Raw genomic sequence first — 12,244 nt, 5'->3', positions numbered from 1 at the left:
TTTTCATCCAGTTTAATTTTGCAGTTTCCTTCGCAAATCCCTTCCCTGGAATGGAAAAAGCCAGAGTCCGGCTGTAGGTCCTGACTGACAGCCACGGCTCATTAGTGGATTTGGGAGGGCTAACGAGATGAAGGATGTCACATTCTGCCTGGGTTTCCCAGCCTCTTCTCAAGCTCCTGAGCCAAAGCTGGGAAGTTATAGTGAAATGAATGGCACGGACATGGTTTATGATAGGTTCATTTCCTTTGAGACTGCCACCCTAGCCACACTCCCAGTGGAGGGAAGATAGATGCTCAGGAGAGGAAAGTAGGGGTTTGAGAAGAGTCCACGGGCAGCGCTGGTGCACTGCTCTGTCTAGAGATCGTGGTTTCCTGGGCCAGGACTTATTCTCCTCCTGAGGTGCAGTTAGGCTTCAGTAGCCTTGGCATAAGACCAGCTTCTTGCTTCTTATAGTTAGCGGATTCAGCTCAGTGACTGCTTCCTGGCCTCTGTTGTAGTCACTGGGTTGCCAGCATCTACTGAGAGCTCATCTTCTTGTCACTGCACCAAGTGTTCTGTATCTTAAGAGTTTAATGGGAAAAAGAAAGAGATTCCGATGGGAGAGGACGAAAGGACAGGTATAATTAGTCACAGAAACAGGAGAGATGGCTCCTCTTACGACATCTGGGAACCTTGTGGTACCTAACACTGGTTGTCAGCTTGACAGGGTCTAGAAGCACCTAGAAGAGGAGCCACTGGACGTGTCTGTGAGGAAATTTATCACATGGGCTAAGGAGGAAAGGTCTAACTTAAACGTGGTCCCATGCGCTGGGGTCCCAGACTGAGCAAACAGAAGAAAGTGACCTGAGTACCATTGTCCATCTCCCTCTGCTTCCTGGATGTCAGCGCCATGCATTCCCACCAGGATGCACTGTGTCCCCAAACTCTGAGTCAAAATCAACCCTTCCTTAAAGAAGTTAAGTTCTTTTGTCAGGGTTTGTATCAGAGCAGTAAGCAAAGTAAGAAATATTGACCTCGCTCTTGCCTTCTTGCTCTCGTTTTATCCTCTCGTCCCCTACACCCCCCTCTTCATGTGCTCATGGCTAGCCTTTACTCTCTCTCTCTCTCTCTCTCTCTCTCTCTCTCTCTCTCTCTCTCTCTTTTTCTCTCTTTTTCTCTCTCTGTCTTTTCCTATACTGAAAAAAAAGAAATATGGACCTTTTATCACAATCAGGCTCTAAAAGTGACTCTGAAAAGGGCCTATTGTATCATCCCACAGACTCAGTGACAGCTTCAGGAGGGACGGTCACTCCTGAAAGGCTCCATTAGCCATTTCTCAATCTCTGTGACCCAGTGCATTTCCTCTAGTTCTTCCAGTTATAGTTCTGTTCGGTTTTAAAAGCATCTGCCTCCCATCGGGAAGGCACGAGGATGCCCAGGTTCACATCAGCATGTCCTTGGAGAGGGAGGGCCTAGCAGACAGAGCATGCTCAGTAGACACAGGCGGCATATTCGTGAGTTTTCACGTTATCCTTAATGCGAGGACACTCTGGATGGGCTCGCTGTTCTGTCTTAGAGTTAGAGTCAAGTCGGCCTAATAAGATAATGCGTCTGCTGTGACTTCTAGTCACGTAGAACATGGACTCTTCCTTGGGTTGGTTGGTATTTTGTTTTGTTTTGTTCCAGGGGTTGGGGGTAGGGCGTTCAGTGGAAGGCCATATGTCTTCCCTCATGACCATCTTCCTTACTTTTTAAATAGGGTCCCACTAAGTCTGGAACTCAGCTATTAGGCTAGACTTTCTGACCAGTGAGCCCCAGGGATCCCTGATTTGCACCTCCTCGGTGCTAGGGTTACAGGTGTACACCATCACTCTAGCTTCTTTTTTATGTGCTGTGACTTAGAACTCACATCCACATGCTTGTGCGGCAAGTAGTAAGCCAACCCCTCATCCCCGTGGCTGCCTTTTTAATCAGTGAGAACTGTATCTATGTGTGGTGTGCAACATGGTGTTTGATAAGCACGTGCATTGTGGGATGTCTAAGGCAGCTAACGGATTCGTATTACTCTATATTCTTTTCACGAGTGTGAAAAACACACTTGCCCTTGACTGCTAGTCTCCGTGGGAGGATGTTTCATTGAGCCAGTTATGTGAAATTAATTGAGACTAGTCCCTTAAGTCGGTTCCTTACCTTGTAGTGTTAAAATCCTGGACAAGAGTCTGGAGAGGTGACTTAGCATTCAAAATGCTTGCTGCTCTTGTAGAGGGCCTGAGTTTGGTTGCTAGCACCCATGTCAGGCTGAAAACAGCAGCTTTTAACTCCAGCTTCAGGGGATTCCATGCCCTCTTCTGGCCTCTGTGGGCACCTGCATGTAGGTGCTCTCTCTGTCTCTCTGTTTCTTCCTGTCTCTCTCTCTGTCTCTGTGTCTCTCCCTGTCTCTCTGTCTCTGTCTCTCTGTCTCTCTCTGTGTGTCTCTCTCTCCCTCTCTGTGTCTCTCTCTTTCTATCTGTCTCTGTCTCTCTCTCTCTCTCTCTCTCTCTCTCTCTCTCTCTCTCTCACACACACACACACACACACACACACACACACACAAAATACAGCTGTGTGAGCCTGTTTGTTAGTCTAGGATTTTTTTTCCTTTCCTTTGTCGCTGTCTTATAACTTTCCTATTTTGTTGAACTCTAAGACCTGCTTCCTTCCATACCACACACCAGGTTTCTCTTGAAGTTGGCAAAATGAGAAAGCCATCTTAGTTTGCCCTGCTCTGTAAACTCGATCAATAGGTATGTGGGCGCTGGTATTGCATTTCCAGTCTTTATGGAAAGAGCTGGGCTTTTCCCTAAAGCCCAGAACAGAGACAGACACTAAAAAGACCTAAAGTAAGTGTCACTTGAGGGGTGGACTGGAACCTTCAGATTCACGACGTGCCCCTCACCCTTCATTCCCCTCCACCGTTGTCTTAGCATACCCGCTTGCAGTGAGCAACAGGGCTGCCATAATCAGGCTGCCCATTTAAATCCCCCGACAGTTTCATGGGTTTGCCCTATATCCTGATCCTGTCTGCCCCCACTCTACCCTCCCTCTCCCTCCATACACCCCTAACACAACCCTTCTACCTTTGTGTCCTCTCCTTTTGCTTTGTTTTCTTTAGTAATCCACGGAGTCTGATTAGTTCTTGTCTAGGTAACCATAGCTACAGTGGATCCTGAGTGCAATGGCTGTCTCATGTCCAAATGACAGTATACCACAGCTCTCTCCCCATCCTCTGCCTCTAACATTCATTCATCCTGGTCCCTTCCCTAATGTTTCTGAGGCTTGTGAGGGAGGGGTTTGTATAGATGGCCATTTAGGGCTGAGCACTCCAGAGACACTCTCAGCACTTGCACCAGTCAAGAGTCTCCACTTTGCTATATTCTGCAGGAAAGAGGCTTCTCTGGTCAGGAATGAGTCATGAATATACCTTTGTGGACGGCAGTTTGACGTGTCCATTTAGCAAGACAGTAGAAGTAGTATCCTCTCTTCCTATGACCTCCTTGACCATCAACCACCTTGTAATCTACAGATCCTTTTTAATTGACTCCCCAAAAGTACGGCCTTCTCTGTGTGAGCTGTGACCACTCTCGGCTGCTTATCATCTGCCTGACACCACACTGGCAATAGCAGTGTAGCAACAGCAGTCAGGGGCTCCCTTTTTTAGGGATGGACTTGTTCTGAGATAACCAGAACATTCCTGGAGTTGTTAGGGCCAATCCCGGGCTCTGGCAGCCCTGGTAAGCTAGGCTTAGTCACTGTCCCCAGTATGACAATTAGAGACAAGTAAGAGTGAGAGCTGAGAAAGCTTCTTCAAAGTGGCCATCTTGAAGAGAGAAACAAAGAGGGCCAGGGACACCACTCTCAGTCCGTCTTCAGGGCCCTGTCGTAAGGTCGAAATGGAGGGCAAGAACTGCATGGCTAAACAGTCCTGGTCAACGTATGGCCCTGCCCACCATCCTTTCCTCACCTCCAGTCTCTCCTGCAAGATGTTCTACAAGTTGTCAGAAGTATGTGAAATATCTTTCCAGGAGACAAACCTTCCCCTCCCCATGACTAGCACCTTGGGCTCCATTGTCTCTGTAGTCAGATAGTGGGGAGAGGGGCACAGATACGTTTGTCTATGTAGTGTCTCCTACCCCCTCCAGGGTACATACAAGAAGAGTGAAACATTACTTATGCCAGACACTGCAGATGCTCAACCACATCTCATCTGCTGGCCATGGCCAAAGGGGATAGAGAGCCAGGCCATCAGCAGCTACACTGCAAGAGCTCGGTCTCCAGGCCTCAGAGTTCCCACACTTAGCGCCCCCTCAGTCCTTCATTTCGAGGGAATACAAACTCGGCTATGAGGCCAGCAGCCACTGGCTCTGCATTCTCTCTGTGCTGGAACCCACTCACGTTGGGCGTATAACCCTAATTAGCTGATTTCAGTTGATGCTGTCCATTGCTTGGTTTCCACTTCTCCCTCATTTTGGTGCCTACCATCCAAACGGGAGAAATCCACCAGGCTCCCACGAGCTCATAGCTAGTGAAAGCCAGGTATCACTCAGTATGTGGGTGACTCAGCTCATCGGGCAGCCTCGCCCTTCCTCTCCAGGAGGTCACTTTGTCCATCAGTTTCTTTGAGCTGTGTTGACTCTTCCCATTGTAGAGACAAGGCTGTGAAGTAATTGATTGCTGCAACTGTCCTTGTTTCAGGCAGATTCGTTCAATTCAGCTGTCTGCACCTTTTGTGGCTAGTGGCTCTCATAGAACCCGGAACAAGTTTCTTCACCCCCGTCGATGGTACATTGATGGACGATGCTCATGTATTTGACACCCATGTATCGTTTTCTTCTTATATCACTGTTCCAAATGGTACCAAGCAACATACTTTTTTTTTTCACTCATTGGTACTATGGTCTCTCTCTCTCTCTCTCTCTCTCTCTCTCTCTCTCTCTCTCTCTGTGTGTGTGTGTGTGTGTGTGTGTGTGTGTGTGTGTGTGTGTGTGTGTGTGTGTGTGTGTAAGACAGAGGCAGAGGTCAACCTCTGTAGTTCTTCAGATACTGTCTATTTTGTCATCATTCGCTTGCTCGTTCTTTGTTTCCCCGTTCATATATATGGCCACATATGTATGGGCATGCACATATGCATTTGTATATGGAGGACCAAAGCTGAAGCCAGGCATCTATTTTACTGAGGCAGGATCTCTCGCTGAACCCTGAAGTAACTGATTCTGGCTAGTCTGCCTAGCTAGCTTGCCCTGAGGATCTCCTGTCTCTACCTCTCCCAAGTGTTGAGATTATAGGTGACTGCCATGCCTCCCTGGTGTTATAGGAGTGAAGGCTTAAACTGGTTATGTAAGCCTTCTACTCACTGCTGTCTCCTGAGCCCTCTACATATCCCGCTTCTCTCTTGAAACAGACCCCCTCACTGGCCTGGAGCTTACCAAGTACTCCAAGCTGGCTGGCCTGTGAGGCACAGGCATCTACCTGTCTCTCCACCTCCCTAGCCTTGGGATTACAAGTGCACACCACCATACCCGGACCCTCATGCTTCACTGGCAAGCACTGTACCAACTGTGCTTTCTCCCCACAGTTGATGTGATTTTTTTTTTGAACCCTTTCTGTAGCTACCGCAGGTATATTTAGTATGAGATAATCAAATTGCCCAGTGATTTATTGCTAGATCTTAAGATGTTTACAAACTACTACTCCAAATGCCAGTCTGGACAGGTGTGTGTGTGTGTGTGTGTGTGTGTGTGTGTGCGTGTGTGTGTGACCTTCCTAATGGAACAAAAGAAGCAATTTCATGCCTTACCCATCAATCTGTTTCTTCTGTTTTACGAACAATGGGCATAAAGGTCCCTGCCTTTCGGTTTTCCCTTGGCAATATGTAAAACCAATATTGGTTGAGCATGCTATTAACCTTGAGTTTAAATTCAGCGTACTTAATCCCTTGATTACTGCCAAGATTAATGCCCAACAGGAAAGGTTGGAAGCTCAAATGCTTGTGAATGCAAGCATGAAATGAAATCCTAATCACCCGCACAATGATCAGGATTTATAGCCCGTGTGGGCTGAGGAAGATAACTTGGAAATGGCGTTACAGAGCCTAATCTGTCAGAGTGGGCAGTCTTGGAGAATCGACCGTCCAGGCTGCAGGAGGGAAACAGAACAACAGCAAAACTGACTCGTGGGAACGGGTCACGGCACGCTTTAAACGCTCCTCCAGGCTGTTGTCCGGGTACACCAAAATGTGCCTTGGCCACCGTGTTTAGCTGCGTGGAGTCAGAATTTCTCTTTCGTTAAAGTAAGATTTCCTGGCAGTCAGGGTAGTTAGCTGGCTGAAATGTGTGGCTGAGATATTTTCACTTTCTGCACCCAGACTTCATCTTTAGCCTTTCCTCTCCACGTGTTCATTGCTCTTGCCGCCCGAGTGTTACGATGCCCTTTGCAAAAGGATTTCTCCAACTTGGGAGAGCCTTGTAGAGATGGCGGATGTCTCCGCCCCTTTCCCATCACTCTCCTCCCAGAATTAGTCTTAATGACATTTCTTTCTTAATGACATTTATGGTGACCATCTTTTCCTGGTCTCCACCTCGAGAAACTCGGGGGGCGGAGAGTGGGGGAGAGCAAGAACAGCCAAACCCCAAACTACTGTGTCACTGTGTCTGTCCTCCTTGGAACACATGGTTGGCCAGGCTCCAGTACAGTTAAATCCTAATTGTTTTATGTTTAATCTCTTCTCTCTCTCTCTCCTCTCTCTCTCTCTCTCTCTCTCTCTCTCTCTCTCTCTCTGTGTGTGTGTGTGTGTGTGTGTGTGTGTGTGTGTGTGTGTGTGTGTGTGTGTTCATTAGTGTGCTGTAGAGCATGTGTGGCCATTAGAGGAGAGCTTCAAGTGTCCGTTCTCACCTTCCACCTTGATACAGAGTCCCTGTTGCTTTTCTGCCGTGTACAGCAAAGCTCACTGGCCCTCAGACTCTGGGAATGTTCTGCACCGTCTTCCTGTAGAAGTCTAGGATTACAGGCATGAGACCGTCACACTTGTTCTTTACCCACTGAGCCATCTTCCAGCCGAACTTTACAGACTTTTCAGTGTTGTCTGACAGTTTGTGTTAATGTGATCAAAACACATTTCACAATTTTTAGAAGGGTCTGATACAGCCAGGCTAGCCTCACCTTTAACTTCTGTATGTAGCTGAGGATGACCCAGAACTTCCCAAGTGCCGGGATTACAGATCTTCACTCTTATATCCGGTTTTGGTGGCGCTGGGATGGAACCCATCCCAAGCGCTTCATGAACCCTAGACAAATTGCTAACTGATTATCCCCCTGCCCCCACCCCCATCCCTGCTGTTTCTGTGTCCCAGTGATGAGTCGCCATGCTAATACTGAGCCACCAGCCAGGCCGTTCCTGCCTGGTTTGGGTGCCAGTGAGTTTAACAAAACTTCTCGTGTGAAGACCTGAGGGACAGCACGAAAAGCAAAACCAGAAACTTCCCTAACTTTGCTTACTTGTCAGTGTGTCCAGCTCTGACTTTTGATGATTCTCTCTCTGCGACACTGTGGTTGTCCCACAGTCTGGTCAGGGGGAGGCTGTGGATCTATTTTGCCTCGTGGATGCCATTTCATACTTCTCCCAGGAGACTTATACTACTTGGCTGTGCTTTCACTGACCCCCTCCTTTACCCTGCCTCTCCTTCACACCCTCTCTCTTCCCACTTGGCTTTCTACCTCAGGCAAACCAGGCCAGTATCCCGATGCTTAGATAAGCTTCTTCTTCTTCTATAAGGTATTAGGTCGAAAACCCAGGACAGATGGCTGAGATCCCTACTGACATATCAAAGTCCATGGTGGCCTCCAAGTTCTCCCAGCATCCCTCAGTCCATACCAGTTCAGGGCCCTGCCGGCTAGTGTACCCCAACTCCTACTCTAAACCTCCCAGCCCAGCCACTTTGGTTTCACCAGTCCTTTCACTCTTTTTGCCTTTTGGCCTCTTGGTCTCTAGTCTCCTGGCTCTCTCTTCTCCCCTCTCCCCTCTCCCCTCTCCCCTCTCCCCTCTCTCCCCTCTCCCCTCTCCCCTCTCCCTTGTCCACACATGGCCCTGCCCCATCTGTTGGTCATGTCCACTCTGGACTCTCCAAGATTTCTTTACCTCTGACTATGATTTCCCAAGTATCTACAATACACCTTCTCCACCACAATGAGGAGCAATGTCCTTTCTGTTTCTTTTCTTCATTCATGAGAATGTCCACTGAGGTGAATTACTGTCATTTCCTATCCAGTCACCCAAAGAATTCCTATAGAAAACCCTGAAATAGTTTTATGATACTTACCGCTTACTTACTGACTTACTATTTTGTGTGGGGGCATGGGCATGTGATGGTCATGGGACAGCCTCAGGCAGGGGTCACGACTCTCCTTCTACCTTGTGAGACCTGGGGGTTGACCTTTAGCCCCACGCCCCCTCTACTGGACCATCCTCACTGGTCCCAGGAAACTTTTATTTCTCAGTTGGCTGCCACAGGAATCTAACACTTCTTAATACTTAAAAGAGGGTTGTTTTTGTTTTGTTTTGTATTTGTTTTCCTTGCATCCTTTTTTCCCCTTATTATCATTAAGAAGTCATCGGATGAAATACATGCGCTATGTTTGATGCACACTCACTATTTTTTTGACTGATCATTTTATCACTGCTATAGTAAACAGGACTGTTTAGAAAAAGAAATGAGTGCCTGATGCATACATTTACTGAATGAATGGCTCTATCCGTAGTGTTTTAAGTCCCAGGGTGTACACACCCTTTTATTGAGCCTGGTATTTAGGTTATTTCTCCTAGCTATAACCTTATCTTGAAAACCTGCTAAGACTCTGAGATTGAGACACAAAGCGGAGGAATTTTGAGCTTAGCCACAGAGTAGTTCCGCCCGGTATTATTTCGTGAGGGAGAATGAAGAATCAGATTAGGATGAAAGACGCAATTACAGAACATTCCCAAGGTCATGGAAGATGGTAACCAGGCAAAGTCATGCGCTAGATGGCAAAGAACTGCAGCGTGCCTAGTGTCCTGAACATGGCGACCTCTACCTCTGGCTATTCACATGGATTCAGGCTGGATGAAGCTAGTTTCGAGTGTGAGGAACACCTAAGGAGAAGTGTGGGAGGAAGCATGTCAGTGTGTCTGTATTATCCGTGTGATTGTCTGCAGAGGAATTCATGTGCCGTCTCTCCTGCGTAACGAAAAGTGACTTTCCTCGAGCACAATCAATCTGGGTTGTAAAACGTCTGTGTCATAAGCCCATTAGAACCCACTCATTCTGAGGCATGGGGAAGACTTGTCACAGCTTCTCTGTGTCATAGCCTGAGTAGGCTCTCAAGGATCACGCCAGCCCCTGGCTTTCCCCTACACATGGCGGGCTGAGTCGCATTCTGTGTTTGTAGTGTTCTTGCCTGCCCTGGTAGAGGCCATGATGGGTGCTCTAGACGCCATCCTCACCACTGCCCCATCTGCATCTTGCTTCAAGGGTTTTCAGTCACCCATAACCAACACAGGCCTGGTTTTATTCAGTGGAAATTTCTAGAAGCAAATCCTTCACCGAGTGACTTTTATTCTACTCTATCATTATAACCCTGCCCCCTTATTAATTATCATCCGTCCCTTACTGTGTGTATCAGTGTCTCTTCTCTGCTGGGATAAAATACCTTACCGAAGCAACCTAAGGAGAGAGAGCCAGCTTGGCTCACTGTTCAAGGCTACAACCACCATGGAACAAAGAGCTTGGTAGCAAGGGATAAATGGTGTGATTATATTTTGATTTCAAAAAACACAAATGTATTAAATTTTTAAAATTAAACTCATACCAGAAGAAATCACATGGTAGCTGTAAGTCCAGGTCTTCTCTTTGGGAGTATGAATGCTGCAGGTATGGAAGGATGAGATAGATGGATCTGTGGCCTAGACACACACACACACACACACACACACACACACACACACACACACACACACCTCGATTGTAACATGCAGATTAACAAAAGGGAGAAAACTGAAGCACCCCAAGTCCCCAACACACAGAGACAGAGTCTCTCGTTTCCTAGGCATTTGGGTTTTGGGGCAGAACCTTTGTTTGTTTGTGGTTTAGATTTTGGTTTTTTTTTTTTTTTTGAAACAAGGTTATGCAGCTTGGGCTACCCTAGAACTCACTATGTTGACCAAACTCACCCAGACCTCAGACATCAACCCGTCTCTGCCTCCAGAGCGCTGGGACTAAATATGTACACTGCTAGGCCTGGCGGATGGTTTCGATTGTGTTTGTTCCCTGGAAAGGGTAGCCTGAGGTCCAGGGTGTCTGGCGATAGGCTAGAATAAGACAGTCTCATCTACATTAGCGGGAGAAGAAACCAAAACTGAGGCTCTGTCCACAGAAGCGAGCATCAGCTCAGAGAGACCAGGCCCTCGAGGACCAGGCATTTGCACCTACCCGGCCTCTACGGTTAGTGTTGACAGCAGGCTCCTGCTTCCTCCTTTCACCTCCCTCCCGCCCCATGCGTATCTGCCGGCAGCTTCTTTTTCCTTGAGGGCAGTGAGTCTCCCAGACTGTGCATCTTGAAACAAACAGCCTGACCCAGTTAGAACTTTTAGGAACTCATACTGCTGTGATTCACCAGCCCTCTCACAAAGCTGAAAAACCAGAGAAGTCTAAACCACCAGGAGGTATGTCAGAATTGTTTTATTTTATGTCTCGTCTCTAAGGAAAGTGATGTATAGAGCCCTCTCCGCTGAATATCCATTAGTGTCCCGAAGTTCCAGGCCAGCAAGGTTTCCCCGTCTCGTTCTGCTGCCTCTCCCTTTTGCAGCCTGTGGCTAGCGCACTAAAAGGATTAGTTTGTGTCTAAAGAGTTTTGCCTCCAAATTGAACGCGGTCCGAGTGGTGCTACTGCTTCATCAATTCCTGGATGCGTTACCGCGAGTTCAGATGGTTTCCGGTTTTGCGTGTGTGCACCTGTTTGTGAGTGTGTGCCTGTCTGAGTTGTGTGTGCAGGGGCCGCGAGGTGGCATGTTGGATGTCTTACTGTCACTCTCCACCTTAGTTTGTCTTGTTTTTTGTTTTTTTTCCGGAGCTGGGAACCGAACCCAGGGCTTTGCGCTTGCTAGGCAAGCGCTCTACCACTGAGCTAAATCCCCAGCCCACCTTAGTTTTTGAGACAGGGTTTCTCGCTGAAGCTAGAGCTTGCTGGTTCAGCTAGACTGGCCAAGATGTCTTCTTCTCTGTACCCTCCCAGCACTTACATTACAAGTACATAATGACACACGGGGATACTTAACATGAGCTCTAGGGATCAAGCTGAGGACCTCACCCATGAGTGGCAAAGCGTTCTAGCCACGGAGCTGTCTGCCAAACCCCGTTTCCTATTGTTTACTGTGGTAAACTACAGGCTGCCTTTGGTGAGTTGTTGCTTCTGAGGGGGTTGTGTAAGATTGGACAGAGGTAAGGGAGGATGAGCAGTGATGAGCTTCTGCACTGAGGACCACAGGCAGTGAAAAGCCGCAGCTAGGACGTGGGGCTGAGGCAGCCATGATGGGAGGTGCCTGCGGCGGCCTCAGGAACCAAGGACTCTGGGAGCCAGTCCGAGAGCAGCTCTTCTGAACAGTTCCAATCAGGGCAGTTTCTATGAGTCAGGGAGTGGGCTCCTCCTGGGGTCCGCTTTATTGATAGGCTGTTACCCTGGCGGGCCAAGCTCGTTCAATGACGCTGGACGCAGTTACGTATCAGAGGGGGTGGAGCTGTCAGCTGCAGGCACGGTTTCCCCCGCATGCTCATCATGGTGCTTTCATTTAGGAAAATGTTGCCCTGTGGAGGGCAGTTTGCTCCATCATTGAGTTATCGCCAACCCTGGCATTCCTCCAATCCCAGTCCTCCTCTGAGGTGCCAGGGAGAGAGAAAAAATTTTTTTTTTTGTTTTTCCTCTTCTTCCCACAGGGTAATTGGTTTACATGTAATTTCATTATTTCATCAACTAGTTATCCCATCCTCGTGGTGGAAAACAGCCTCAGCCCGCTCTCCCTTTGTGGGTTAAGGTCTTTATCTGTTTCCACCATTCCCATTGCACGTGTAGCCGAAATTGCTGCCTAAAAGCTCCCCGGACCACTCTATCTTCCATGTTTGCAGCGATGTCCTTGGAGGGTAGCAAAGGGGTAGCTAGTGGTTTAGAGAAAGAAGAACTAAGACAAATGATCAGCTCGCAGGAG

General features: G+C 48.0%; 1 protein-coding gene and 1 non-coding gene across 2 annotated transcripts in view; both read left to right on the top strand.

The window, feature by feature from the left end:
• Mgat5 (alpha-1,6-mannosylglycoprotein 6-beta-N-acetylglucosaminyltransferase) overlaps window positions 1–12,244 on the top strand; it is a 286,468-nt gene that overhangs the window by 165,573 nt on the left and 108,651 nt on the right. The window lies entirely within an intron of this gene.
• LOC116911813 lies at window positions 7,359–7,467 on the top strand. The gene has a single exon (XR_004389352.1). It is a non-coding gene; the product is annotated as a small nucleolar RNA U6-53/MBII-28 (small nucleolar RNA).

This window comes from Rattus rattus, chromosome 10 (genome assembly GCF_011064425.1).
Source record: "Rattus rattus isolate New Zealand chromosome 10, Rrattus_CSIRO_v1, whole genome shotgun sequence".
Classification (NCBI taxonomy): Eukaryota; Metazoa; Chordata; class Mammalia; order Rodentia; family Muridae; genus Rattus; species Rattus rattus.
The sequence above is the reverse complement of the archived record's forward strand: the minus strand, read 5'-3'. Positions and strand labels throughout refer to the sequence as shown.